A 13,871-nucleotide genomic window follows, 5' to 3' on the forward strand; every position below is an offset into this window, starting at 1 on the left:
TTTCCATAATTGTCGAAAAACAAAATTTAATCCAAAGTTCGTTGTGGCAGTGCCACATTGCACACTGAACTGAACCTTCAGACAGTTAGTTTCAGACAAGTAGTAAAGTATTGAGTTATAAGTCATACAAGTGTTGTGGTGAGGAAAAATATACTAAATGAGCTGACTTCAATGGGGAATACTATTTATTTGCTTACTTAAGGAGAGGAGTTGTACTTATTTGGATGTAAAAACTGACAATGAACTTTAAAAAATTCCATTCCACCATTCCAGTAGTCCATTCCACTGTTTATACACTCCCAACACTAAACTGATATTGGCGCAATGTTTAAAAAAAAATGCTTTACTGGGTATGAAGTGTGTCCTGCTGACCCTTTTTCATGGTGGATCTCTGATTAACATTCCAATTACGTGTAAATTTTTTTTACATAATGAAACCACCTGGGTGTTCCCCTGTGATGATATTGTCTTGTGACATTGCTAAGCAACATATTGACTAGTTTGCAAACTCTATTTCTGAATAATAATAATACCATTGAAATAGTAAAAGTTGCGTACAATTATTTTAAAGTGAAAAAATATTCGTATCATTACAGTTTATATACCAGCAGTAGATTTTCCTCTTTACTAGAAACAACACATCTTGCTCTACAGTGTATAGTGGAACAAGTAGAGTAGAATGTGGTCTGTGTGTGACCTTCTGTAAAGTGTTATAATAGTATGAAGGAAAACATAAAAGTTAATGTACATGTACCTTTCATCTACGTACGCCTCTTCTTCTGAGCAGATAGTGACAATGTTGGTGCTGATGGAATTGAGTTGATTTTAGTGTCTTCTATTGCTAGTGATGACCATTGTACTGCGGACAACAACTAATGAACAAATACATCTGCATATATGCAAAGCACAAGTGGAAGGAAAAATATTTTGCAGTCTAGTGGGGACTGTTGCAATAAAGTGAAGAAACTATAGATACTATGAATAGTGTATAAGCAACCATTTATCGGATGGGCTCAATTACCGGAAATACATGCTTCAGTTATCGGACGGGTGTTATACTAATAAAACAGTGGAATTCCGTGGTACCAAGAAGAGACGTAGTTGACAAAGAGTGTGTTGTTTGTTAAAGGTTGTAATTCTACTGATAAAGGAATGGACAAAGATTAACTGTTCGTATAACTTCCGTGCTGTAGATTTGGGGCTGTTTTCAGAAGCGAGTTTAGCCTAGCACTTTTTCTTCGTCACTTTGAAAGCCCATGGCAGTCTACTGTTAATTTCTACTTCATTGTTAGTCACCAAACAATAAAGGAAAAAAGACAAACCATGATCAAAGCCAGCAGTCACTGGAGCTTCCACAGAAAAACATGGTACGGCTAGTGTCGAACTTTCCAGTTGAACTGGCGTAACTTATGATGACATGGCGGCTGTAATGAAGGCAGAGATTGGTGAGAATGTAGTCCAAAATAGTGTCTTGCCATCTAGCCAACTGTTGAGAAGTGTAAGAAACCTAATATTCATCTCCACGACTGAAGTTCAAGTATGCCACCATGCTTTCCCTACAGGGCATCTAGAAATCACCAAGAGATCAAGAACAGAACCAACAGAAGGATGTATAATTGATTGGGAGCTGGTTGTTCCACTATTAAATACTGTAGAGCCCTTAAAGGACCATTGTGTGTTCAATTATCAAGCAATTTATGTGTGCATTTTTACAACAACAAAAATCATAGCTCATACATTACGTGATCTGACGTGCTGAAATTTTGCATGGATGTCAGTTAGACCTTCATAAATATACAGAAATTTCTTTCAGATTTTTGTGAGGTTCCAGCACAAGACCATGACCAGCTTTGCACTATTGTTTGATAAGTGAAACACACAAGCCTATGGAGTTCTGGTGATTGAGCCATTGTTCCGATAAATGGTTACTTCAACGTTTCACATTTTCAGCTGTTACTGGTCAAGAGGAGCACCTTTTGACACCAAACTTGGTATGTACACAGGAAGATGAAATCAAGTGGAATACCTCTGCCAAGAATAATGCTCCAGGAATGTTCTAACGAGAAGGAACGTGTGGCGGGATTAAATATTCTGTTAATTGGTTGCTTACACTATCTAAATTTAATCCGTAAATGTCAGTATATCAGTGGTATGGGTAATGTAAGGATTAAATCTGTACATCATCAGGTGATGATTTGTTGTAACAACTGATCACTACTAGGTTGTAAAATTACTCAGTTTTCCCTTCCATGTATTTGTTTATCTACTGTACCTTTTTACCCAATCATTGTAATAGTACATAAAATTTAAACAAATTGTGTTTTATTTTTAAGCGCAAGTGCACAACTTAACACCTCAACCTGACTTCATTGTATTAGTGAAAATAGCTCCACCCTATGCTTAGCTGAATTATGTTTACTTGGTCACCCAGGGTAAAGCCATAGGCACTTTTGAAAAAGAAATGCTTCCAGGGATCCAAAAAAATATGAGATACGAAAGTAGCAACATTTGCACTAGTGCACTGTAATGCCACTTTTCAATTGCAAGCAACAATCTTCTCTTGGGTACGTCGTAGTTTATACTGTAGTGCTTTCTAGATGCAACAGAGAGTGTCAGTCTAGTAGAAATATCCACAATTTTGCAGACTTTTGCAACTCTCACTGGGAAAAATCCATTTCATGCATTTATAGACTGGAACAATACAGTGTACATCTGTATTATGGTGTTTAGTTTGTTATTTGTTTGTTTGGTGGGAACAAATCATCACTCTCCCTACTATACAGTACTGATACAAATAGTAGTATGTCATGTATGTACACACCAGCATTGAAACCAGGTCACTACTGCTGACCCGGATGACCCACTGACCTGGATAGCAATCCAGGTCAGACCCAGATGTGACCCGGATTAATTAAAGCCAAGGCGTGCGATAAGAGCTATGTTTTGGGTACATATAGTCTCGAGCGAGCGAGACTACATTTTGAGCGTTCGATTCGTGTTGGGTAAACGAGTAGTACTGTAATATAGAGTAAACCGGTATTAATTAAAAGTTTATAATTTTAAAATCTATCAGTGGGTTTGGTTCCACGTAGCTACTGTGAGTTTACAGACAGCAGTTGGGTGTGGCTTCATGCATACCTAGTATTACAATTTTCCAATCTATTAAAGTGGGTGTGGCTCACAAAAGTACTTACCCTGCTACAAGACCAGACTATATACAACTCGTACAATAATCGATTAGTGGGCGTGGCTCCACGTAAGCTTGCAGACAGCAACAGACACAGTTTTGTGCTACAGACTGAACTTACTAATAAATGGGTGTAGCTGAGCATATGTTTGTAATGCGATAAGCGGGTGTGGCTCACGAAAGAGCTACGTGATTAACGTTTATAAGTTTCCACGTCGTCAAACGGACAATTACGTCTCGCGTGATCCATCCGGGTCAGACCCGGATAATTTGTAAACCAGGTCAGACCTGGATGACCAGGAGAAAATGTGACCTGGTTGACCCGACCCGGTTTCAACGCTGGTACATACACACACACTACACACAATATACAGTACATACCTGTTCATTACAGTGATGTAATAACTATCTGGTGTTTCTTCTCTAGTAACTTGTCCTCCATCATCTTCAACCTCTTCTGTACACTATAACAATATAGACTGATCACATTAAAACTATGTTTGTGATTTGTGTCATGCCAATACATAACAAGCATAGTGTATTGTATATAATTGTATGTAGACATATTGGGACCACTTAGCCAGGAATTTCAAAGGATGGTTCCACTCTGACTTAGTACGTAGGTGAACTTTCAGCAAGGGTCTGGTGATGTAGCCACCTGATGCTGACAACACGTACACTTCATCACTTTTAATTGGCCTCAAATTGAGGTACACACTAACGTCTCCCATATACTGTATATGTGGACTTTATCCACAATGATGTCATGAGCACAAAATGGCCACGTTATTTTGGGGAGTAATGTACAGTTGCCTATGGAGAAATTGAGCTAGTGTTGTACTGATTCCCACTTAATTGATATCCATTATTAGTTTATCCTATAGCTAACTGATACCTGATTGTAGGTGTCTACAAGTTACACTTGTGCATACCCACTAATAGTACAGCTTGCAAAGCAGAGTTTTGCAGGTTTAGTGAGAGGGACCAGAACCTTTGAGCAAAGTATGCCACCACCTTACTAGCTTACTAGCTTGTTTAACTCCTTGAACATTACATAAAAGCTTGAAACACAAACACTTTCACTAGATAACAACTGTACGTAGTTATAAAAACAGAAACAGAACAATATAAGAACACTGAGAAAAGTTGTAACTAAGGAACAGCACTTAGACTAGGGGTGTGACTTACGTACCTAACCAATACTGCCAGGTGCTGCCAGAATGATATCATGAAGCTGGTGTTTGAGTGATTTTTGGAAAACCCAAATCTCCATGATCCCTAATTTACATGATCCCTAATAGACACATGTCACATCCTGTACATACACTACACAATATACACACTTACCATCATTAGAACACTAGAAGTGATCCAACACTGAGGTGAATTGTTTAGACAGAGTGTTGTTGTTTACTTTGTTCAGCTTGTTGGAACTATATTTCAACAGCTGTCCTCTTTAGTTCAAGTGATTGTACTTTGTCTTGTAATGTCTTCAACACCTTGATCATTGCTACAGTATTAATATCATTAAGTTACATACTTCCAAAATACATGTACTTAATATTCACACAGTGGATCCCAGGTAATTGGTATACACAAATACTCCAGCAATATATGAGGAGAATATAATCATACCATGGTGTGTGACATCTTAACATCTTGTAGGGAGAATATATCATGGAGACATGAATCATGAGTGTACAAGTCACTGTGACAGTATAGTGAAACGTACCCTAGCAACCAAGAGGTATTTAGTATAATTACTACGTAGAATAAACAAGCCACCCCTTGTGTTTTCATCTCATCCTAACTTCACTAACAAGCCACTTGACTAATTTGAACTGTATGTACATCTCAAGATGAGAGGTATAGGCATCCTAAATTTAATAAGTGATAACAACGCATGCACGCACATGTATGCATGTACGTACCACCCACCCACCCACCCACACACAAACAACCTAACACAAACAAACACAGCAATTGGTTGCAACACTTTCAACAAGTTGCTATGGAATTTTAAAAATAATTTATTTAACAGAATTTTCTAGTGACTGACTGAGTAACTGACTGACTGATTCCTTCAGACAAGCGTAACTCGACAACGGCTAAGGCTACGGGCTTGATTGTTTCACTGTTCAACATTGCTTCAGCCCGACAAGTGCCTTTTGGCATACTGCAGTATGTACAATGCATTCTTCATGGACTTACCAGTGTACTCCTTTGTGTCTCATTCATCTTTGCTGACTGCGAAAAGTGTCGATTTGACGATAGCAAGTGATGGCTTCCCTTCGTAACGGAAATCGTCCGTATTTGTCATAGTGGCTATTTTGATATATAGTAGAGGTGCTTTTCAAACAGTTCTTGATTCATACTGCTGTGTAACGGGTTGAACATAACCGACAACAAAGCGTAATGGATACTTCACTTTTCAGATGATAATTGATATAACCGGGGCGCGCGGCACCATTTCTTTCGGTATGGGTGGATTGCAGAGGTGCTTTTTGAACTCGAAATGCTGCGTAACGGGTTGAACAAAGCTGACAACGAAGTGTAATGGATACTTCACTTTTCAGACGATAATTGGGGTGCACGGTGCCATTTTAGGTGCGGTATACATGGGTTCACCAGTCATAATAATTATTTACAAAAAAAAGTTAACATACAAGTACACAGAAAAATTTGGAATTTTCAACTAGAGTAGGGACCATAACACATCGATAAAAAGTACTGAAACAAGCTGGAGTAGTGCATGATATTAGATCACAGTAAAACAATAAGAAGTGTTATATCCCTACTGTGCATTTCCATTATGGTATCATGAGCACAGTAGGGATATAACACTTCTTATTGTTTTACTGTGATTTAATATCGTGCACTACTCCAGCTTGTTTCAGTACTTTTTATTGATGTGCTATGGTCCCTATTCTAGTTGAAAATTCCACATTTTTCTGTGTACTTGTATATATTGGAGACATGAACCTCGAGTGTACGAGTCAGAGTGACAGTATACTACCTATTTGAGCAAACTGGTATATACTACTACACTGATATTTTCATCAGTGTTCAATGACGTGCATGACTTCGATGTGGTTAGCATTATGCAGTAATGGATCAAAGCTTATGATAACACTCACTCCCCATGCAATCATTACAGTTGTTTGAACACTGATGAAAAATTCAGTGTATTGTCCACAACTAAGAAATGTAAAGTTGTTATTGCTAGTGGAGGAGAGCATTCATGGTCACTCCCCTGGGCTGTAAAAATGTATTATCACTTAGCAACCAATTGCAAGTGGTAGTTAGACAGAAGAAACCTTTAGACTTCCTCCTTGTGCTTTCATCTCATCCAAACTTCAATATGTACTATAACCTACTTTTTAGGCTGTATATATGTACATATTAATATGAGAGTTTCCACTGTATAGGCACCCTACATTTAGACTCTATTTAGGCTGTTTTGGGTGGGTAATAAATCTCATATACTCCACCTTGATGTCTAATATACTCCACACCTTCAGGCACAATAATGCATATGCTCAAAATCTAGGCTTATCCAATCGCTACGCATTGTTCACGTGCAGTAATTTAACGAGCAACGAGCGCTATTATTTTGTCACGTGAGGATGCATAGTTGCCATGGCGCCAGTATTATCTCAAGGAAACCAGCCGTTTTCGCCGAGCCTACAGCATAAAACAGCCATGGATGAGGTAAGTAATCTGAGTGTAATGTGAAATAGAGTCTAAAGCAGTTATACGGGCACAATGTGGAGTCTATGAAATTTATAAACTCTCAGGCCCTTAGTAGCGCCCTCGCTTCGCTTGTGTGCTACAGCCCGGGCCTTCGGATTTATAAATTTCATAGACTCCACATTGTGCCCGTATAACTATTATTTAATAAGTGACACACAAGCATGCACGCATGCACACACAGACACAAACATACACTCATGCATGCACAGCCACAGTGAATGTGAAGGCTTTGGTTGCTGTATTCACACCACAGAAACATACATAGGGACATTTGTGCACTACCAAGGTGATAAGTATCAGGTAAATCCTGGGACAGGACTACCCCACATATTCTCCACTATATACAACCAGCCACATGACATGTGGACATCACTAACTACACTACCGATAATCGGTTGAATTATCAATAACAGCTGATATTAGCTAATTTTACAAGTATTGGTATCAGTTATGAAGTAGAAAAATTTGCCGATTAACAGAAACCCACAATCAATCATTAATGACAGCAATGAACAGATGAAAGTAAAGAAAGTAGTGAAAGCAGCAGTAAGTGGTACAACATTTATTTGCTGTAACTGTTGTATAACTTTAGGCTTGTTTGTTTGCAAACATGTGGCTGCAAGGCTATAGCAGGCTGTGTAAATTTATCGACCACCCATGCAATAAGTTGATCACTCTTCATAAATGGCCTGGAATCCCACTAAAATGTTTGATAAGCTGCTTTATAACTACTTGGCTTCCTATTGCATGAAAGGGGTTAGCGAAAACTTGCATTGTTATTTTTTCATTGTTTTTTTTTTTGCATTATTTTTGAAAACTTGCCTTTTCACTTGCATTGTTATTTTTTCATATTCCTCCTCTCCTGTTCTGAAGAATTGAAGAAATATCGGTTAATATCGACATATCGGTTACAGGAATACGCAAATAATCGGTATTGGTAAATGTGAAAAATGCATATCAGTGCAACACAAAACTACACTACATCACATAACAGGTCATATCTGAGTACCTAATGGAATATCAGTGGCGATTCTAGACCTGATCAACAGGGGGGGCCAAGTAGGGAACAGCATAACTATTGTTGTTTGGCTATAGTATAAAGTAGAATTTCAGGGGGGTCTGGGGGTGCAACCCCCAGAAGCTGCAGGATTTTTGCAATTTAAAGGCTTGAAAACAGCCTAAAATTTATTCTAAAAACATGAAAAATGCTAAAAATAACAATGCCAATCTATACTGCAACTTTTCCCCAAGATTTTTTAAAAGTTATTTTTTTAGCAGGGGAGACCATGGCCCCCCCTGGCCCCCCCCTTAGAATCGCCTATGTGGAATATCTCAGTGTAACCTGTAATTGGTAGGCTAATAAGAGCATAGCAACGTATAGTGTAATGGCATGAAAATAAAGTGGTCTTAATTCAGAGGAGATGGTCCTTAATGAACAGGGTCTCTTATGAGACTAACATGTAAACAAGTGATTTCATTGATTATTTGTTCTGGAATATTACTACTAAATATGTGACCGGATCTGCAAACCCCCCAACACAATAGCGCAATTTCAAATTCCTGTTTAATAAATGTTTGTAATCTAATTAGTCAAGTGTACCTTCTGGCAAAGTTTCAGCCTCATGTGCCAATAACTTTCAGAGTTACAGCCCTACAAAGTAGCAACAACAGAAATATCGATTTGTACAGGAGTATATAGGGAAAATGAATTATGGGCGCTTACTAAAACGGTTTTAACTTACGAATGAATTGTCGTACTGGGGTGAATTTTTCACCATCGTGTTCGCCATGGATAGGAGAATCATTTATATTTGTCCTTCTATCACCTTTCTTCACTGCATACAAAGGTGAAATTTGTGAAGAAAAATCGATCGCGTACTATTGCTTTGACGTGACATAAACAAATGCTCATAACTTGCGCATCCTTGGGTCTACTGCAACGAAACAAAGATTTTCCAACTCCTCATGAGTAGGCGAATAGGATGATATCCAGGTTTTTATTAGTCCCTTCCTTCACTAAGAAAGAAGCGTTCAAAAAATTTACAAAAATTTTTCAATAATGCGCAAATATTTCACCCATTGTTTTCAATGCTTTATACTGGAAATTTAGGCTTGCGCTAATGTGCCAGGTTTTCACAGATCCGGTTATGTATGGTAAGATTGAAGAACATAGCAACCTATAGTGTAGCGGCATGAGAACAAAGTGGTCTTAGGAGATGGTCCTTAATGAACAGGGGCTAACATGTAAACAAGTGATTTGATTGGTTAATGGTTAGTGTACATGACTGGAATAATACTACTAAATATGGTAAGATTGAAGTCATACTACTACTTAACCTTATCCTCTGTTACTCCTTATAAGGATATTGTCCTACACAAACTAATCATACAGTAACATAATAGTAGTGATGTATTTTCTGCCAAAAGCATCAACTAAAAACTTCATAACAGCTTGACAGTATTGGTTAGATGGGCAAACTGATGCCTTCACTGATGCATAAGTTAATGCATTTATTCATTGTAATTAACGTCCCAGCTGTACTATTGTCATACTCCACCTGCCTATACCAAGTACACCTTATAAAGTGAATGGAAAATGTCCATTTAGATATTAGTTGGTGTTTACCTATGCACAATTGTAGTATAGTGGACATGCCCATTTGCAATCTATCAATTGCGTCATTCAGTACTGCTGCTGTGAACTTTCCAAAACTTATTAAATAGGACTAGAAAGATAAAGCTTAAGAAGAATGAGCATAAATACAAGAAAACCTGTAATTTGAAACCTAACACCGACGCTTCGAATGTTTGAACATTTTCTTAGCGAACGTTCGAAAATAAATTTCAATATTCATCCCAGCCCTATGTGAAACAATGTTGCCTTTGTGATAAAGGCAATAAGTGATACAGTGAACTATCGACCATATTATGCTCTCTCCATATTACAAGGATTTGGAAATCTTCAGAATTATAGTACAAACCACCTTGTCAGTTATGGCTCCAAAGGTTCAAAGCTACTCAACATATGACTTATGTATATCAATTGTTTGTGACATTCACACATAAAAAATTAATGTCATTTAGGAAGGTTCGTGATAGTGAGGTGTTGGGATTAAACTTTGTGACCAAACCACAAACACTACAACATGTACATACACAAAAATTAATACTCACCAGTAAGAAGTTCCAATGAAGAATTTTTCTCCATAGCAATTGAGACATCTGTGCAGTTATTTCAGACAGGTGACATGCTGAAATCAATTGCAAGGAGAATTGTAACATTACAAAGCAGTGAAATGCCTGACTGAAAATGGATACAGTCAAAAATCTAATGCTGTCATAGACTAGCAAACTACTACACCTCTTCACATGACAGAACAGCTTACCAAGCTACACATCTCCATCAAATGTCAGGTCCCTCTTCGTGTGTCTTTTCTACCCTGTGTGTTAGATAACAGTGTGGCTATTAGTAGTGATAACAACAAGTAACCCACCCAGGATAAGGAAAAAATAATAGTCTATAACTATTGATTAAACCGCCACCAACAGGTGTACGTAGATGACCTATCTTATTTCATTGCTTTTTATTTCTATGATCCCTATTCAAATGTGATATTTTTTTATACAGTGTATACTTATCTGTTTACTATTGTACTACTGGTGGACCACAACAGAGGGAAAGAATGACACTAGACACATTATAACAACTAGTTGTTGTGTGACTGAATATGTCTCCTGATAACAATTACTAAACAGCACAAAGTGACTATTTCACTTCATTATCAGCTATCTACCACCTGTTAACACTGTTAATGGTGAAGGACAGTATGAAAAGTGTCTCTGTAATCAATCCAGTTACTATGGAAATTACACACTATTCTCATTATAAACAGTACTGAAGCCATGACATGTTACTACACATCAACACTTAAACAGTATAAGAAATGGGTCACAAAGGATGACTAAGGGAAGTCCCTGATGTATGATTACAAGGAGCACATCTCGGGCTGAAGCGACGTCAAACTTAATTCTGTAGCCGCAACCAAAGTTGAGCTACATTTGGCAGATAGTATCAGTTACCAAAAAATCAGTCAAATTAAAAATTTCATACAAACTTGTTGGAAGAGCTTTGGATCACTCTGAAGGCATTTTAGGCCTCCACTCATGGTCTATTTATTCAGCTCATGTGAAATACTTTCAGTACTTGCACAACACTATTACAAACATGAGCCTGTCCTACCCTCTGTATCAGCTCTGATTCAGTATTAATCTGATTATCAGTGGAACACTATCACTAACTCTGTGCTGTGAAGTCTAACTAATTTAGACCACTTCATGTATTACCTTACCAGTTGCTTGCAAGGTCATCTCAACTAAATTTTATGTTTCTCAGGCCAGAAACAGCAAGTACAGAGTTGGTATGTAGCTTAGTAAAATAAAATTATCATTTTTCACTGGCTGAACAATAAGCTACATGTCAAACAGCAGCTAAGTTACATCATGATTGCTGTGCCACATGTCAACAGCCTGATGTATGGTGAAAATTGTCCTTTTGATGTTTTGTGTCACCCTAGAGATTGAATTGTTGTGGTCTAATTATGCTACCAACACACCTTAGTAGCACCCAAAGTATCAACATGATGTTCTCATGTTTATAATCAGCCAAACTGGCAATCTCTATGATCCCTTAGATGACATTGAAATCTTCCACAGCTTCATCTTGATTGCTGACAGTCACCTTGACCACTCAGGGTGTTGAACTACATCGTAAATATCAATAATTACATTAAATTAATGAATTAAATAGTCTATATGGTCTATATTAGGGTTAGAACGAATGTACAAATACATCCTCCAAAGCTTCTTTTCAAAATTTTACCGAAGCTTCGAAGCTTTGTTGCAAATGTCATGTCAAATATTAATGACCACAATTGATGGTTCTTAGGGTGTACACTGTAGCACAAACTCCTACACTTTGCTATAGCTCCAGTATAACCATTGTTTAACTACAATTACATCAAAAAATATGCAAATGGCAGCTTCCACAAGGAGTGACAATACTTGTGCAACTGGTTTAACATGTTGGTATCCATGGTAACAAAGCTTTGGTGGAGTTTAACAGCATCCAAATGTTATGAGACCGAACGAAGCTTCGAACTATTTGTCTCAACCTTAGTCTATATTCACCACTAACCCAGTAGGGACAAAGGCAACAGATACCCTGTAAATACAGGAATTAAGAAAAATGTTGGAAAAATAATCTAATTAAATCCCACATTAGAAGATATGAGATAAACAGTTTTAAAGAATTCAAGTCAGTATAACTTACCAAGGATAACAATCATGTATATGAAATATACACAAAAGATGCATCAATCTATTTCCTTTCAGACCACTTCCAGTACTTGTGGTTACTTGTAGAGTTTCCTGCCAAATAAGATAGAAACTCTGAGCAGGTGGACAAGTGAAGTAGTACCGTGAGGAGTGACAGGAGATAGACTACAAAAATGGCAGGTTAAAGTCCAGATATTAATGTAAGAAAGCTGTTTTGACACATGGGGTGACACTGTTAGCATAAAAACTGTTAATGCAATCCAGCATGAAATCTTATATTTTAGTATGGGTCGATTATGCAACTAGGGGACCAGCAAGAAGGCTACAGAGTAATGTTGTTTAATTAAGAACCTAAAACTGTTGACTACATCACAGACCAGCTGGTGATGGGTAGTTAGAAAAGGCAGTCTACATACTGGGAAATTAAATGAAATTGTTTGATATTCTTTCCACTACCTGAACTAACTAACATGTTGGTATAATGTGGTCAGTCTAAACAGGACCTACTAGTGTTTTACACTTTACAGCCTCTGATATTATGGGATATCAATTGTAGAGTAAACTTAATTGGTTTATAAATTCACCACCACAACAGACAAAAGAGTAGTGATGATGTCACTAATACCTGCTACAACATGTTTGACCATTAAATTAACCACAATCAAATATGACAAAACCACATGCTTCACAAACCACTACAAAGAAATTCCTGTACAAAAAAAATTCTTATATGTTGCTTCGTTTATACTAACAATTCAGTACATATATCACAGTAGAATCTCTCAAATCCGACATCTGCATAATCCAGAATCCTATTTAGTCTGTAATGTTATTTACCAACACCTTTGTATAGAAAACAGTTTCTAAAAGTTTTAATACTTGCAAATTCTAAAATTAAAGAAATTGTGTGTTTTACCTGTAATTTACTACATAATTTGACATAATTCTAGACACTGTACAATGTCAGATTACAGAAGCGACTTCAAAATCCAACAACCTCTCCCATTGAGTATAGGATTAGAGAGGTTTGACTGTACATCAGTTATACGAGCACTATTATTTTATACTTGAATGCCAAACTATACAGTGACTGTTCTATTAGAGTAGTCTCCAACTACCAAAAAAATCTACGCATAATTACATATAACATACAATATCAATGGTAATATCCCCAACCTGTAACAGCCAAAACGTACATAAACATATTATGCGAACAGAAGAGGATCAGCTGCATGTAGTCTAGTGATGTACAGTGATATTGATAGTGTGATAATCGTATCGCAGTGGTTCATTATCGTGATATGATAATAGCTTGTGATTATCGTGAGCACCAATATTATACATTCTTACCTTGCCGGGATTACTCAAAAAATTAAAACATTCATTTGTTTATTCAATTATGTATTCTAACTGTTTTCTGAGATTGAACTTTGCTGTATTTTGGCAGGACATATATGTATCCGGGTACACAGGATGTGCCTTTACCAGTATTCATAGAAAATAGGTAAAATTAGTGCTGCATTATGCATCTTATCATTTGGATTTACTATCGTGATAACTATCGTATCGTGATGCAATTATCGTGATTAATCGATAT

At 37.2% G+C, this 13,871-nt stretch overlaps 2 long non-coding RNA genes across 2 annotated transcripts in view; both read right to left on the reverse strand.

Annotated features, from left to right (window-relative positions):
- LOC136257936 (uncharacterized) overlaps positions 1–13,871 on the reverse strand; it is a 115,360-nt gene that overhangs the window by 88,360 nt on the left and 13,129 nt on the right. The window lies entirely within an intron of this gene.
- LOC136257953 (uncharacterized) lies at positions 510–12,690 on the reverse strand. Its single transcript, XR_010702449.1, has 9 exons — positions 12,270–12,690; positions 11,554–11,700; positions 10,327–10,380; positions 10,115–10,191; positions 4,535–4,697; positions 4,380–4,481; positions 3,569–3,651; positions 755–859; positions 510–700 (listed from the first exon to the last, which is right to left on the reverse strand). It is a non-coding gene; the product is annotated as an uncharacterized lncRNA (long non-coding RNA).

Source organism: Dysidea avara, chromosome 6 (assembly GCF_963678975.1).
Source record: "Dysidea avara chromosome 6, odDysAvar1.4, whole genome shotgun sequence".
In the NCBI taxonomy this organism is placed as follows: Eukaryota; Metazoa; Porifera; class Demospongiae; order Dictyoceratida; family Dysideidae; genus Dysidea; species Dysidea avara.